General features: G+C 39.5%; 1 pseudogene; it reads left to right on the forward strand.

The window, feature by feature from the left end:
- Positions 1-12,702: 12,702 nt before the first annotated feature.
- LOC145552121 (uncharacterized) lies at positions 12,703-16,007 on the forward strand (annotated as a pseudogene).
- Positions 16,008-18,146: the final 2,139 nt, after the last annotated feature.

Raw genomic sequence — 18,146 nt, forward strand, 5'->3', positions numbered from 1 at the left:
CTTTACACTTCAGACAAGCATACATGAGAATTGTCAAAAACTGCATTTATTTCAGGAATTGGTATATAAAAAAAGAAACTTTTCTACAGAATCATTACAGTTATGCTTTTCTAGAATTTATTGCTTTTGGTTTAATTCTGATTGACAGATTCTAGCTCCTTCATGTAAATAATTTTATTCACATTCCAGGGCTTTGGGTAGCAAAACAGGGTTCAGTGCTCAGGCTAATTCTCTTTAGCTTACTGTAGGCCTAAATCCTCAGACAGCATGGAATAAATTACTACTATGATGTTGATATTAAACTATATTTATTCACAAAGTCTTATAGAGTGAAAAACATGCACTGTAAATTGACTTTGTTTAAAAAATGTATGCAAACTCAATTCATTGCCTCAAAAAAAAATCAAGTTTTCAAAAATAATTTTTTTTTACCATATATAAGCTGCACCAGGGGCGGAGCTATAGGGGGTGGCTGGGGGTGCGGCTGCCCCCCCCCCGGGCCGGATGGGGGCCTGGGTCTGGAGGTGCCAGGGAGGGAGGAATGGTTTCAAGTCGCTTAAATGTCTGATTATAGACTGAGAAAGTGCGCCCTCGCCTGTTGAGAAAGGTGTATTTAATGTTAAAGTCAACAGTTTCAGTTTCGCTCCCCCCCCTACCGGCTCAACAACCTGCAGCGGCTGATGCACGTAAGGGGCCTAGTCATTCGTTAGGGGCCCGGTAATTGGCCCCGCCCCCCTGCCCGACGCTGACTTGCTCCGCTAGTGAACTGCACACAACTTAACTTGATAATTTTGAGTAAATTGTATTACATCATAGGACACAACTACAGGAAAACCTAATTAGTTCTTCCTTAAACATATACAGAGTCAATGCATGTTTACTACCTCTCCTCGGGCTGCCACCTTATCGTGGTGGAGGGGTTTGAGTGTCCCAATGATCCTAGGAGCTATGCTGTCTTTGGCTTTATGCCCCCGGTAGGGTCACCCAAGGCAGATAGGTCCTAGGTGAGGAACCAGACAAAGCGCAGCCCAAAGACCCCTGAGGATGCACAACAACCTTGGATCTAGCGTTCCCTCGCCCGGACGCGGGTCACCGGGGCCCCACTCTGGAGCCAGGCCTGGAGGTGGGGCACGATAGTGAGCGCCTGGTGACCGGGCTTTTACCCACGGAGCCCGGCCGGGCTCAGCCCAAAGAGGAGACGTGGGTCCCCCTTCCAATGGGCTCACCACCTGTCGGAGGGGCCAAGGGGTCGGGTGCAGTGTGTAACGGGAGGCAGCCGAGGGAGGGGACCCTGGCGGTCTGACCCTCGGCTGCAGAAGCTGGCTCTTGGAACGTGGAACATCACCTCTCTGGTGGGGAAGGAACCAGAGCTAGTGTGCGAGGCTGAGGTTCCGGCTAGAAATAGTTGGCCTCACCCTGACGCATGGCTCTGGTTCTGGAACCAGTCTCCTTGAGAGAGGCTGGACGTACATCCACTCTGGAGTTGCCCACGGTGAGAGGCGCCGGGCAGGAATGGGCATACTTGTTGCTCCCCATCTCGGCGCCTGTACGTTGGGGTTCTCCCCGGTGAACGAGAGGGTAACCTCCCTCCGCCTACGAGTGGGGGGACGGGTTCTGACTGTTGTCTGTGCTTACGGGCCGAACAACAGTTCAGATTACCCACCCTTTTTGGAGTCCTTAGAGGGGGTACTGGAGAGTGCCCCTCCTGGGGACTCCCTTGTTCTACTGGGGGACTTCAACGCTCACATGGGCAATGACGGTGAGACCTGGAGGGGCATGGCAGGGAGGAACTGATCTGAACTCGATCAGATCAGTAAGGGTAACCCTAGCCCTAACCCCGATCTGAACTCGAGTGGTGTTCTGTTGTTGGACTTCTGTGCTCGTGTAACTCTTCTTATTGAGTTGTTGGTCACATAGCAAAACAAAGGCAGTCACATTGTACCCTATAACGCTCACATTGAGCGTTTTGATTTTTGAATCATTTTCCTGAATGACTGATCCCAGAGCACCTGAAATAGTGTTAATGTCAGAGCTTTCAGGTGTGATGGCAGCAGGGTCGATGCATCAACAGGCAAGAAGTTCACTAGCATCAAGAGGTTACGATGCACAACTCGAACCTGACCGGTGGTGGGATGTTTTATTTGGTATGTGTGAGTTGTAGGGTTCATGCCCACAACGGTGTACACTGTAGACTCCCAGCGGTCAGCAGTTTTGCGTTTGCCTTTCACGCTTGTTTGATACTAAAACACGGTCGCCGACCCCAATGGATTTCCCTTTAGTATGGCGATTGTAGAGACCAGCCTGTCGATCTTGTTCTTCGTTTGCATGATTTTGAGCTATGGCCATTGCATCTTGAAGATCTTTAGTCAGGAACAGTACATACTTGTCATATCCAGCAATTTCAGGATCTTGGAGGATGTTCTTGAAAAGCACATCAACAGGGAAGCGTGGCACTCTCCCATTCATCAGATAGAAAGGGGAATAGCCTGTGGTTTCATTGACTGTGCAGTTGTACATGAAGGTCAATGTCTGAAGTTGTTTTGGCCAATTCTGTTTTGCATCTGGTGCAAGTGCTCTTATGTTTCCCAGGGTCCTGTTGAAATGTTCCACGCTGCCATTACCCATTGGATGGTAGGGTGTCGTATGGGATTTTCTCACACCAGCAACTTTCAACAGTTCGCTTAGGAGCTGACTTTCAAAGGATGGGCCTTGGTCAGAATGGATTCTCTCAGGGAAACCATAGATGCAAAAGTACTTGTCCCAAAGCTGCCTCACCACTTGTTTTGCAGATTGGTCACGGCAAGGAAAGGCATGGACGAGCCATGTAAAATGGTCAGTTACAAGCAGTACATCAACGGATCTGTTGTTAGAATCCTCCGCGGTCCAAAAGTCTATACACACAATCTCCAGTGGTGCAGATGTTTTTATACTCTCAAGAGGTGCTCGACCATCTGGGACACTGACGAACATACTCTTTGACATCACGGTCAATATGGGGCCAGAAGAACCGCTGACGAGCAATAAAGGTTGGTTTTTCCGTATTGGATTTAACTTTGCATTGTTTCATAGCTTTTCTGATACATCAGTCGGACAATCAAAATGAACACTGATTCATTTTAACACTGTCCCAAATTAGCCTAATGACTAGGGATGAATTGGTTGTGGATTTTTTTACAAAGGCTTATGGAAAAAACTGCGATACTCATTAAGAACTCCATAATGCAAGATGATTTGGAAAAAGCTCATGAACAAATCAAGCTTTTAAATGAGAAAATTGATTCACTCACTAAAGAGCTAAACTGGTCTCTCAAGCAGAACAAATACCTGGAAAATCTGAGAATCCCAAAGTTAAAAAACGAGGTAGAGACCCAAAGTTCCCACAGGACTCAGCTGTTGTCTGAGGTCATACAGTACCAAACGGGGTATATGCCACGGACTTCCGTTTTAGCACTTCCGCATTTTTATGCCACTTAGAATGCTTCCGGTGCACAGACAACAGTATGTTGACAGTGGCTCCTCAGTCCTGCAGGACTATTAATGATGCCTATAGAATTATTCAGATGTCCTGAAACGCTCCAGCAACAACAAAGGATTTAAGCTGGATGTGTCAAAACTTCACAATAACTTCGAAGGTAAGTTAATAAAGCGTTTGTATTCACCATAATGCCTCATATTGTATGTCTGACGTAGCTAACAGGGGCAAGCTTACAAAGGTGCTATGTAAATGTTAAGTGTTTTGATTATCTGTGCATTGTGCAATCTACATATCTATGCTGTATAGATAGATAGATATAAACATATATAGATCTCTCTAAATTGTGCCCAAGCTATCAGTCGAAGCTGAAGTTAGCTTCCGAATGAGGCATCTAATTTGGAAAATAGCTAAAGGGCGATTACAATTAATTTTTCACCATCTTGAGCTTTTTTAATGTGTTGTACTTTAAAAACTACAACACCTAGACATTTCAAACCTAACTAGATTATTCTGTACTAACAGCAGAATAAATAAAACATTTGTGAAACCTTCTAATTGATTTGTGAAATTTGTAAAATGTCAATAGATTCCAGAACGCATTAGATCTGAATTATTAATTAGTGATAATTATTTAACTTTCCGTTTTCTTTTTTTAATCTTTATTATAGTTGGAGTTGGACAGGAGTTTGATGGCTTCCTGGAGGGAGAGATTGGCTGAGCTATTGTTGCCAACAACTTTTCTCCTGCTATTAACGTTTTTGCTTTTCTTTATATGAAGTATTTCTATCAGTTGCTCTTTTTCCGTTTTGTATACTGTATTTGTTTATACAGTATTTTTTTTATTTTTACCTTAATGCTTACCTGGTCAGTTGAGGTGGAAATGTACATCCTCTTGATCACTGACAAATGTCAGAACCACATGGACTGAGCTGGTTACATCTGATCAATCTGAATCTTTATTTATCATTAAAACGACTTCTTGTAATTTTAAGACATTGTTATAAAATTGCATCTTTATTCTGCTGTAATGACTGCATTGTTGCAATTAAAATTTCTTCTATCCTCACCGTAATGCTCCCTACAACTCACAGAACAGATGATTGAAATAAAGGCATTTTTTGAAAGTATTTTCTGTGATTTTAGTATAGAAATTGAGGGCGGGAGGAATCGATTAAAATCAAATCTGGTAAGAAAAAAAAATCTTGTATCATTCGGCCTTATTCAGCATATTAAATTATATGACTAACTACATATTACTTAATATTCACATTTCTTTGCTGGTATAACCTAAATGTGTTGCATTTTAACATCTCACTTGAATTCCTGATCTACATGCAAATACTTGATATAAAGTAAACACTGAGAAAAGGGGAAAACGTATGTGAAATGTAGAGTATTACAAATGAGATTCAATTTTATTGTAGGTACAAACAGGATAGCAAAATGAACAGTGAATATATAATATACTTCCTAAAACTGTTCTTATCTATCGATTCAGTATTTCTATCATAGACATTAGGCTGTTGTTGTGCTATTAGCTAGCTGCTAGCTAATGACTTTGCTAGCAAAGCAAGATAACTAAAAGCTTCTTCCCTGTGTACGAGGCACATCGCCCATCCAAAACCGATCATCTCCTTAATATGTCCGATCTTCTAATTTCCTTTGCTGCATAATGTACATTGCATTTATTCTGGCGTTAGGTAAATGTATCTTGAAGGAAAATAACACTTAAATAAAAGTCCAACAAAGATATTCATTTAGAATTAAAAATAACTCACTGTGAATTACCAAGATAGATATAATGAATGTAATAAAAGTGTGTCATTAATGAAGGGGAAAAACTCAATCCAGACTTTAAGTAAGTTTATTGTCTGGTTTGCAGAGTATGCAGTTACATTTTTTTCCTAATTATTCAATTGGGGAAAAGAATTAACCGCAGTTAAGTAAAATAAAATTGTAATCAAAACTTTTGGAATTGTAATGATTTCTTTTTTCAAATCGTTTTAATTTTTTTTAAAATTAAATAACTAATTTTTGTCTTGTTAACTTAGTTATTTGTGAAACATAAACTTTTATTTGCACACATCAGAAATATTTTGTTGTGATTTTAGGCCCTGCCCAAAACTCATGTGAGAATCACAAGCAAAACTTTGAGTCAAACAAAAACTTAGGATATTAAGAAAAGATTTATGACATGCACAAATGTTTGTTTTGCAATCTGAATACTTTTTTGAAAGTGTGCAGCTGAAATTAATTTAAACTACTAGCAGGCAAAGCACCGTGTTTGCCTAATGCCTGTGCACCAACAGTAATACAAAAAATGATGCATATAAGAGGCATTAGTTTATAAAAGTCGAGGCAAACCTAAATTTACCATTTTAAAAACAAAATGCAGTCATAACCTCATTTTCTAAACAGAATCTCAGTGGAAAAAAAAAGAAAGAAATTACGTTGTGTAACGCAAGAACAAATAATAGCAGCCAAGTGGAAAAATTCACTCTAACGTGGATTATAATTATGAAACAGCAAAAGTAGATGTCATATTTTTGGGATTCGGGAAATACGTGATTTGTACCATTTGTTCTGTGGGTTTTTTTATATGGGTCGGTGCCACTTAAACGGCTGTAAAGCGAAGGTTTTGGACCTTAATCTGACTAAATTGTCCGGGCTGAAGCGTTGCTGCTCTCGGTTGTTCTTAGATTACCGTGCTCGGTATCGCTTGGACTGCATGTTAAATGTATTTTATATAATTGTCACATAAAAAAAAAAAAATAAGGAGTTTCCTAAAAATAATTTCATACTCCGTATAACTCAAACGCAGACATCAACACACGTATTGACTTGCCTTGTGCCGAATCGCTGCCTCTGTTCTCAGCCTGTTCCCGTTGCAGTGGATTTCCTTCTGCATTATATTCCTCCAACAAATTATTCCAGTGAACGAAGCTCTTACAGCTCCCTTTTAACCTCCGTCTTCCCATTTCTGACGCTGGATCTTCAATATCCTCAAGCTTTGAAATAGCAGGCAGCTACAATCCGTGTGTTAGCTGTAGTGGCTAAGTTTTGGCTACAGTCCGCTGCCACCTTGATATCAGCAGGAAAATGAAAAAAAACTAAGCACTGGACGGTACCGGCAAATTACTGGACACAACGGCACACCACAAAACTCGATTGTTGTACCAGTAGCTCCCATATTTGCGACACCTCAGTCAAAACCTCCACACAATAATTCAGCGAATGAGTGACAACTTTTTTTCATAGCAGATGCAACATGTGTCTCTGTACAGCTAGCTTTGCTAGCATCACGTCCACAGATCTTACCTTTCTTTAAGCTTTCCTTCCAAGTGACGCTAAAAGTTGGACGAAGTCCCACCGTCTGTGAAAGCGAAGCGCTGCTGATTTTACATGTCGCCATATCAATTTATGCAGCCATTATCGATTAAACAGACATCTTCTCCCGCTCAGAGGAAACCACTGCGCATGTCTGGAGCTCCGCGTGCGAGTAAAGGTGGAGCCGATGGGTGACAACAGACACTAAGTGACGTTATTGCTTGGATTTTACGGCGCCACCTTAAGACCCTGAACTTCACATTTTAACGGCAAAAAAGAGCAACGCGACTTGGATGTAACGAGTAACGCGACAGTTTTGTAGAAATGTAGTGAAGTAGAAAGTACAGATACTTACTGTAAAATGTAGTGGAGTAAAAGTAGAAAGTATCCATTATTAAATCTACTTAAGTACAGATACACGAAAACTCTACTTAAGTACAGTAGTACAGTAGTACAGAAGTAACGAAGTACTTGTACTTCGTTACTGTACTTGTACTTCGTTACTTCCCACCACTGCCTGGAACATATATCTTTTGGACTTCGGTTGGATTAAGAGACGGAGTTATCATTCTGCCACCTCCCTGGTAAAGTAAAATAAATAAAAACACATTCTTTTCTGTGAATGTTTTGAAATATTTGTAGTTGACTTCGTGACACTCCTGGCACAGTCTGTAATTGCAGACTGTTTTGCAGTCCTTTTTTTTTTTTAACAAAAACTTTATTTTTTAGAATGCTGTGTTTGCTTGTGTATTATAAAAGTAAAACGCGGTGATTGCTGTATTACTATTCATGTATTTAACCGAATTCAAAGTACCGGCCATTTTTTCAAGTCAAACTGAACTGGGCGCGTGAAAGCTAACCGTTCATGGCGTCATGCTACTTATGCCTCAATCCTGCTTTTTAAAAATATCAAGCTGCAGTTGTCTTATTTGCTAAACATGATTTGACGTCCCGGTTGTTAACATAAAAGCAGGTGGCCATTTAACTTAGGTAAATATACTTTCCATGTCAAGTTTGGGGTTATAGAATATGGGAAATGTCGCGGGTGGGAGTATGGTGGGGTCGAACGACGAACGAACGTAACCTTGGGGGGAGCGGGAGCAGCCGTTAGACCAGGGGAGAGACGAACGAACGTAATGTGGGGGCGAAGGGAAACCGTTAGACCAGGGAACGATGGTAAGACTGGCGTGGCGACGGCTCGTGTTTCAGTCAGCGTTAAATTTGTTGCATGTTCGGTGCTCTAATCAGGCATGTTATAAAGACTCTAATCAGGCTTTTATATGTAAAAATTTTAACATAGAAAACTGTTAAATTACAGAAAAAAACTGTTAAAAAAATTCCGCTCGAAATTCTGTAAAAAAACAGAAAATGTACTGGCAGAAAATTACCATTACATTTTCCTGTTTTTTTTACGGAAAATTTTTGAACTAAAATACTGTTAAATTACGGGAAACTTCTGATGGAAATTATGTTAAAAAACTGGAAATATCCAGGCAAAAAGTTACCAGGACGTTTTCTGTTTTTTTCTTCCAGAATTTCCATCAAAATATTTTCCATAATTTAACAGTCTATGTCAAATATACCAATATTTTGTTGACCCAAAACTGAAATTCCCTGTCTTTTTACTCTGTCTTTTGTGATTTATTTACACACTTACACAAAAAAAAAAAACTTGGTCATTTCCAAATACCAAGTCTGTCTTCTACATTAATTATAGTGTAAAATATATTAAAGTTACTGTATTTAATATATTCTAAGCATAATTTTGAAACAAAACTAAATTCTAAGTCTACAGTAAATGCAGTTGTAGGACACAAAAGTTTGAAAGTACCTCATGCAAAGTGATATAAAAATAAAACCATTCGACAATTAGATTTTATTTTGCAATTTAAGACCATAAATTGACGTAATCTAGTATTTATAATTAACCTTTGCTATTATATATTAAGAGTTAAACATATTCTTGAGCTTGCTAATGTTTATCTTCTGCACATCACAACTAATTCATTGCATTTTACTATACAAATTTCAACGTATAAATTAAATATAAAGCAATCTTGACTAGTCTTTGTAGTCAAACAGTTTTGTTAATTACTATAAGATGGAACATACAAAAAATTGCTTTGCAACATGAAAATCATAGTTGTAAACAGGACCAACATACTTCAAAATAAATGAAATACAGGTATAAATATTTAGTTAAAAATTAATGTTACATAAACACAGCCTAATGCCAACGACAGTGGAAGACACTGGATTCATGAGCGTGTTCTCTCATTACCTCTAGTCGCTGTGAACATAAAACAAAACAGTCCATTTTATGTTTATGTTCTGCAAAAAAAGGTTAATCCAACTCTTAGGTCCAGTTACCAAGAGCTTGAAATGTTGTCTGACCAGTTCTTGTGCTTCGCAAAGGTTCTTGGTGCACCAGATGACCAATCACGTTTAAACTTCAAAAGGCTCAAATTTTCCATGGATTCCCAGTCATTCAGTTCATTAACCCTGTAAAGCCCACACCATGAAATAACTGACAGAAAATTCAAATTCTTTGAAACTGGAGCCTTTATTGGTCCCTCTGAACAAACAAAAAAAATTTTTTTCAAATATTTTCCATATACGAGTTTCATTTTCTATATTTGATACATCGGGTCACAATGCTCAAAGATTATTTTTTCTTGAACAAACAAAAACAAAGCACAAATAACTCAGATAAATTGTTAATTCCAAACATAAAAAGTGCTACAACAATGCAGCAATAACAAATCCACCAATGGAACTGGCAAGGTGGCAGTCTCGAGAACATAACATTTCAGTTATTTCACAGGACACATGTGCAAAGTGGCCCACACAGTGCTTACATCTCTGTCGGGTTTCCCATGTTGGGAAATGATTGAGGCCATCCTTTCTCACATCAGGGGGCAACTCAGTAGTTTTCCTCGTCCTAGGAGGGGTTGGCATTGCTTCTGGAGCCATTGCTCATGGCTCCAATGTTTCCTAACTCTGTTAAATCAGCTAGAGCCTTTTCAATTTTTTGTATAAGATCTATCACCTTCCTTGGCTGGTTTGCTTTCAGGGGTGGAATCTTCTCAAGCTCTCCAATAATTTCTAAAGCAATGCTTGACTTATCGCCATACTTGTTTTCCATCACTCTGAACATATCTGCAGCAGACAGGTGTAATTCATGACAGATCCTTTCATCTACACTAGCGGTTCTCAACGTGGGCGGTACCGCCCCCCAGGGGGCGTTCAGAGGACGGCAGGGGGCGCTGGAGGACATTTTTACAAAAGGGGGGCGCTGGGATGCCTTTGGGGGGTGTTTGGTCGAAGGTAAAGTTTACACCTTAAATGAACAACAATGCCAGTTTAGACTTTGAGCAACTTGGTAAAACTGTATTGTGTAACATTAAATCATGCTTGGCTGCAACTGTATCGATGGCAGCTCTTCTTCTATTCAGTGTTTGTAGATTCATGGCGCAGCTCTGCATCAGTTCAGCGTTACACCGGCTGATGACGCTGCTGTGATTCACTGTCTGGTATTTATGTAGGCTACATATGTTTTGGCAGTTCTGTGATCATGTCAAAGCAGCAATTTATATTAAAAAGTGTTTTATTTCCGTTTGAAAGCTGCCCACTTCCATGGAAGGACAACAGAAAATCGCTCTTATAAACATGTAATTTCTAAAATCCTGATGCCCTTACTTTGTATCCCTCTGAAAAATGAACCCATTTAAATAAAGAAATCCCTCCATGGGTGATACCTCTATAGAGAGCGTTCATTTTATAGCGTTAACACCGGAGCTGTAAGTGGTCCGACATGAAACGGGTTTGATGGAAGCACTTTTAAATTTCAATAATCAGAATACCGAAATTGTTTCCATTGTTTTAAAAGAAAACAATGGTTTTAAAACCATTGTTTTATATCGGTGTTTCCCTACCGCCCTGCACCTCAGGGAGTTAAAAAAAAAAAAAAAAAAGACGTTCACATTGCGCAAAATTCTGAAACATGGGAAGCGGGCAAAACGGAGCGACGAACTAGATGTGAATTATGGTATAAAAACAGAGAATCCGACGCTGAACAGTGAAAAATCAACACATGATGTGAAACACATGATGATTAGGCGGCGCAGCAGGTGATGAGTGAAAATTACTGATGGTCAATAAACGATAAAGTAAATTTAGCAACAGGAAAGAAACTAAAGTGGACATAGCAGTAAACCAAGAGGATAAAACTAATCAAAGGAAACTAAATGAAAATGAATGAAGAACAAAATGCAAGAATAAACAAAGAAACTAAAGTAAATACGGAGGAATAAACTGGTATGGCAAGACCTTTCGAGCAATAATTAATACAGAGACTGTATGGCAAGAATAAACAGACACTATTTCCAGATAAAAGGTAAAATAATATTGTTGAAGTGCCATGGGCAGGGGCGCAACTACACATTATTCAGGTGGATGCGAAAACATAAATCGGCACCCCCCAAGAAGGAGCGTAGAAACATATGCTCGCCCCCCCCCCCCCTCCTCCAGACGCCGATACGTTTAGGGCAAAACTCGCTACATTTACCCCGTTATGTGCGTGAGGTGAAGGAGCATAAGGCGCGCTGAAGTGTACGGGAAAACATAATCGGTGCGCCGATTCATAACATCTACAATAATGATAGTAACATTAATAATAAAATAATTGTCAGTGCAAAGTAGCCTACAAATTCTTTGGTGGGGGCGGTGAGGGACCTGGATAAAGGCTAGGGGGGCGCTGGCCCAAAAAAGGTTGAGAAACACTGATCTACACTATCCAACAACTGAAACTTTTTCACTTCAACTGAGCCACTTGGTTCTCCCTGCTTCTGCAGACTTTCCCAGTCTTTTCTCCATCTGTGAAAGTTTCTTTTACAGCCATGGAATTTTGGTAGACAAATGGGTCTGATCTTTACAATGGGTGCAGGTTGAGCTAGTATAGGTAAAGGTGTAAGATCTGCCTGAGCTGACTCTAATTTACTCTTCTCCTCTGCAATCGTTTGTGCTATGGCAAACTGTGATTTTCTTGTCCATCCATCTATTTTCTTGCACCCTTGTCCCTTAATGGGGTCGGGAGGGTTGCTGGTGCCCATCTCCAGCTAACGTTTCGGGCGAGAGTCGGGGTCACCCTGGACAGGTCGCCAGTCTGTCGCAGAGCAACACAGAGACACACAGGACAAACAACCATGCACACACACTCTCACACCTAGGGGCAATTTGGAGAGGCCAATTAACCTGACAGTCATGTTTTTGGACTGTGGGAGGAAACCGGAGTACCCGGAGAAAACCCACGCATGCACAGGGAGAACATGCAAACTCCATGCAGAAAGACCCCAGGCCGGGAATCGAACCCAGAACCTTCTTGCTGCAAGGCAACAGCTCTACCAACTGCGCCACTGTGCAGCCTGCGATTTTCTTGTTTGAAGTTTATTTTTCATCAATTTAATTTGTTTTACTCTGTCTTCTATATTGTCCCTTTCTTGTACTGGAATCCATATTTCCCAGGTCACAAAACTTAATAGATTCCTGGATCATATTCTCCACAAGACAGCTGCACTTCATATGCACTTTTGTTCACAGTTAAGACTTCTATGTCAGAAGCAACACTACATGCCTTTTCTGCCTCTTGGATTGCAGTATAGAGCTCATCTTGACCATATTTTTTCCACAAATTAGACTGAACAATTTGTTTGACTTCTTCTAATTTTGATTCACAGTCATTAATAGTCTTTTCCAAATCAGCTTCTTGCTGTTTATCAAGCTCACCAGCTTCATCTTCCATCTCCGCTAATAGTCCAGCTTTGTAATCATCATTTGAATCACTTACATGTCTGGCATCAGAAGTAAGCTTTTTGAACTCCTCTCGCAGTTCCATTTCCGTCATGTTGGAAGCTTTTCTTCTCAGGAAGTTTGCTTGCTTGGTGAAGGAAGATTTTGCCATGGTGCGATCCAGCTTCAATTGTTTCAGTGATTTTCCAAACATTTCTTCAGCCATTGTGGATTTGTAAAGCTGCGATGACCTGATGTCCTCTTTGAGTTGGTTCGTCGAAGCTCTCCTTTATCAGAATTTCACTGTCATCTGGTCTTCAGTTGGTTCCCAACTGGTTTCCAAGTGGTCTTCAACTGGTTTTCAACTATCAAGTTTTTGGGGCCCTTCAAACCGCCTCGGCTTCTGCCCAAACTTGAAAAAGGCTTGCTCCCATCAAAGAGACGCAGGAACAACTCATCTCAGTGACATCCTTTTATTTCTCTTTTCTTTTGTCTTTAAATTACTTCCGTTTACAATACAAGACCACCATAATTTTATTTGAGTGGTCAGAGTGGACACAGAGTGGTCACCAAGCAGGTTGAAAACCTACAAACAAATGAATCAAAATTACTTACAGATTATAGTAAACAAACAAAACAAACTACATTCCAAACATAAACCCATTTCATCAACTAGGTCCTCTGAATCATTTAACCTGAATGCAGGTTAAATGATTTAATGTTCATTTCCTACCAGTGGTGTCTCTGTAGGAGCTTGAAGCTGAGTTCTTTGTCTGAAGGGATTATTCAGAACACAGGTGTGCCGAGTTGCTTTATAGGCTCCTGAAGGCCTGAGTGAGAGAAATTGGTGCGCTTGATTTCCTGTGAGGCGCGTGCCAGTTGAGTGGAGATGGTAATGCACTCACAAATTTGCTGTTTTAACTTGACAGTGATAAATATATAAAAACAAATGTTCAATGATGTTTTGTTTAGCAATTAATAGTTTTCATTTTACTGATTAAGAGGTGTGTGTGTGCTGCAGATTGCTGATCACTCAGGTACTTCAGAGAAACGCAGTATCTGTTGAGGAAAGGGAAAGAATAGAACTTCTTCAACAGCAGCAAACCGCAGCTTCTTGTACAGGAACTCAAGCAAACAAAGATAGGAAAGCACAGATTTGTGTGGTCTTTACAGAATATGAAAGATTGAGGGTTATTTTTGACATCTTCAGAAGTATTATTGATTATTAGCAGGACATGTAAATGGAACAAATAAATGGACTTAATGTATGATAGATCTTTAGAGTTTGGACATTTCAGTGTTATAGTAATCTACTGATATTGATGAAATATTAATATTTGGGTATTTTTATGGCTGAACCTGCAGCATCAAGATGAAATGTCCAACTTGAACATATAAAGCCTTTAGTAAATTGAAGATCACAGGCCTAGTCTGTGTGCTTGTACCACACATGGGTTTGACATTTCTGCTACTATTATGTAACTTTCCTTTTAAGTCCTCTTATGACATAGGGTGATGTATCAATATTTTTGTAGTGATATTAACCAATTAGGTATATTTTAAATCAATTGGTTTCCTTAAATCATCCTCATGCAGGTGTGGCACATATGATGTCAGTAAATTGCTTAACAGAAATATTCTTTCTCCCACAGGTGTCCTTCCCATTTTTCTGAAATTTCTGAAGAAGCTGCAGCATGAAAAGCCAATGGTGCACTTATTGCATGTTGAGATGTTTGCTGTGGTTAGGGAGCTACTCAGTATGTTTATGAAACCACACTCAATTGGGCTAAGTGTGAAGGAGGTCTTGAAAACAGATGTGCGTTGTAGAGACTTGCACTTATCAGACAAGAGGCTGGGTGTTGGACAGTACTGCTTCTCTAAGATAAACAACGCACGCGCTGAAAAGAAGGCATGGGTTTCGACTGTCTACAGCAACCTTAGAGAAGGATATATGAAAGCAGCAGAGTTTCTGCTAAAAAACCTTCCTCTGAATAACAGTACACTCACATCACTGTCTGCACTCAGTCCATCTCTAATCCAGGACTCTGTTTGTACAGCATTAAATACCTTGGGTAGGACCTTACCAAATGTTGTTGCACCAGAAGAGCTTGGCAACCTTGATGAAGAGGTACGGGCTTACCAAATTGATGCTGACCTGGTTGCTCGGGCACGTCTCTACAATGAAATGGAATCAAGTGTTGATGTTGGCTGGTGGAGCCCAATTGTGTCTATGAGAAATCAGGAGGGAAGAGAACGATTTTCTGTCCTTAATAAGCTTGTAAAAGCTTTGCTTAGCATCTTTAAAGGGGCCACTTGTTGAAGGATCTTTCAATCTAATGGATGACAGATGGATGCTCAATGAATATTGAGACGTATGAGGGTCTTGCAATAATCAAATCCACCCTAAAGGCTAGTCAGTGGACGGCTTCAACCATGACTATTGACCAGCCATTGAAAAGATCATGTCTGTTAGCATATCAGACTTATCAGAGAGAGATGGAAAAGAAAAAGGAGATGCAACATGCAAACAGGCATAAAAAGCTGACTGAAGCAGCTGCTTCAACTAAAGTCTTACTAGGATGCGCATATAAAACTCCTTCTGCATCAGCGAACAGTCCAGGACCAGCCAGAGAGAAATTTAGGATGTATAATCACAAAAGCACAGCCTCCTCCTCGTCTGCAGCTCAAACTTCCTCCAGGGCACTTAGCCAACCTGCTCATCTAAGTCAACCATCAAAGTCAACCAAAACAACCTCTAGTGTTCTTGGCAAATAGACTCTTAGCCCCCTCTGCTGCTCCAGCCTGGGCACATGGTTGCATTAGAGCATCATCTGGAACAACTAGTATCCTTCACTCAACTGCAGAAACTGTTCTTGGACCACCCATTTTCTCTAGTCAACCAAAACTACTGGGTCAACAAGAACTGTCCTTTCTACACCCTCAGCCTCCAAAGTAGCAGTGATTAAAGATTTCGCTTCTCCAAATCCAACTAAAATCGTCTCTGTTAAAAATTCAAAAAGAAGTGGTTTGGATCTCTTACAGGACTATGTTATGATAAAAAATAAAAACATTAAGTCCTTTAGCCAGCTTTGTATAACTTATTCATTTAGTTGGGAATGTTGCATGTTATAAATTACTTGAAAAAATCATTGACAGAAAGGACTCTTATTTATTGTTGAGGGATTTTTGCCTGTAAGGTTAATCTTACATTTTGTTTTGAGTTAAAATGCACTGTTAAGTATGAGTGTTTTTCTTGTTAATTGTATTGTTCGCACTATTCAGAGACAATTTTTATTAAAAAAGTGGCAATAGCAATGATACAGTTTATTTCTATCACCACTACAAGTTTCAGGCTCAGGATTTTTTTTTAAGCCCTGCTAGTTGCTTTCCAGGAAAAGTTCAGGAGTGTCTGGATGCAGCTGTTGAGGAGAGGACACAAAATAACCATATAAGGAGAAAGAAATACAAACACCAAAACATGCAAGTCTTACAATAATTAAATCAATTAGGTTTTTTTTTGTTTTACAATAAAACGAAATAATTTATTCTGACAACAAATTTAGAACAGTACTATTTATATAGTTTTTAAGCTAAGCTACAATAACCAATAATGAGTTTGCAAGTAGGCATTTCAGTAAAAACTTCCAATTGGAATATTTTTTTTTTTGCAAACGTCACTTTTATTTACTCTCAGTGATGTTTGTTCCTATTTCAGAAATATGAAAATTAACTATCTGTATGTACAATCCACAATTTATATGAGGCAAGAAGCTTCTGACCCACTGTAACAGTTTATCAACATAACTTAATCTCAACATGCCTGATTAGAGCACCGAACATGCAACAAATTTAACGCTGACTGAAACACGAGCTGTCGCCACCCCAGTCTTACCGTCGTCCCCCTTCGCCCCCACATTACGTTCGTTCTCCCCGGGTCTAACGGCTGCTACCGCTCCCCCCAAGGTTCGTTCGACCCTACCATACTCCCCACCCACGACATTTCCCATATTCTAAAACCCCAAACTTGGCATGGAAAGTATATTTACCTAAGTTAAATGGCCACCTGCTTTTATGTTAACAACCGGGACGTCAAATCATGTTTAGCAAATAAGACAACTGCAGCTTGATATTTTTAAAAAGCAGGATTGAGACAAAAGTAGCATGACGCCATGAACGGTTAGCTTTCACGCGCCCAGTTCAGTTTGACTTGAAAAAATGGCCGGTTCTTTGAATTTTGTTAAATACATGAATAGTAATACAGCAATCACCGCGTTTTACTTTTATAATACACAAGCAAACACAGCATTCTAAAAAATATCGTTTTTGTAAAAAAAAAAAAAAAAAGACTGCAAAACAGTCTGCAATTACAGACTGTGCCAGGAGTGTCACGAAGTCAAACGAAGTCAACTACAAATATTTCAAAACATTCACAGAAAAGAATGTGTTTTTATTTATTTTACTTTACCAGGGAGGTGGCAGAATGGTAACTCCGTCTCTTAATCCAACCGAAGTCCAAAAGATATATGTTCCAGGGTCCGGTTATCGAGCTTGAAATGTCGTCTGACCAGTTTTTGCGCTTCGCGAAGGTTCTTGTTCCCATGATGCAATGCGTAAAATGGAAAATACGGTACAAATACCTGTAAAACTAAAAACGGAAAAATTCCTTCAAATTCTACAGTACATTTACCTGTTTTGTTTTTTTTTACAGTGTATCTCATTATAATGAGATATTATCTCATTATAATGGGATAATTTAGAGTGGCGGAAATGGGCTTCTATACTTTGTAGACATCTTGCTGTAAAAGGATAAATTAAATTAAGAAATTTAATACTAAGCAAAATGGCAGAGCAATAAAATATTACCACATAAAGCTACATAATTTTTAAAGTTTAATTGGTAATACTTTAATAACAAATTTATGTCAGATAATGATTTCTAGGTTAATGTCAAGCTGTCATAACAAAGACATTTTGAATAATGTCAACTTTATTAAAAGTGTCATGATTTACCAAATGACACTTTATGACAACAGTTTAAGTGTCATGAAGACTTCCTCATGTTTATGACGGTGATATGACAGTCTTATTCACACCTCTGTCAAATAAAGTGTTACCGCCTAATCACTTTTTCCCCCCAAATGGTAGGAAAAACCGGAGCTCCCGGAGAAAACCTGTGCATTTAGTTCAGATTGTGTCCATTTAAAGAGTGTCTCCAACAGTTAATCAGAGAGAGACAAAGGTAAATTTAAAAGACACCAATTAGCCTAGTCACTTTTTTTCCCTGAATCATAGGAAAAACCAGAGCACCCGGAGAAAACCTATGCATCCCATTTAAAGAGTGTGTCGTCGAAAGAAACACAATGTTCCGTACACATAAGGATGCAAGTTATTAATCAATGAGCTAATAAAGTTGATTTGATTAAAACAGAAAATGATGGTTATGGAAAAACAAAAGTAAGTCGATGGGGACGTTATCATTTCATGATTAGAACTGTCCATCCATCCAAACGCACCTCATAATATATTTTTGCCTCTAACGTCTAATAAGGGAGTTTTA

This window comes from Poecilia reticulata, chromosome 7, assembly GCF_904066995.2.
Source record: "Poecilia reticulata chromosome 7, P_reticulata-male-v2, whole genome shotgun sequence".
Taxonomy (NCBI): Eukaryota; Metazoa; Chordata; class Actinopteri; order Cyprinodontiformes; family Poeciliidae; genus Poecilia; species Poecilia reticulata.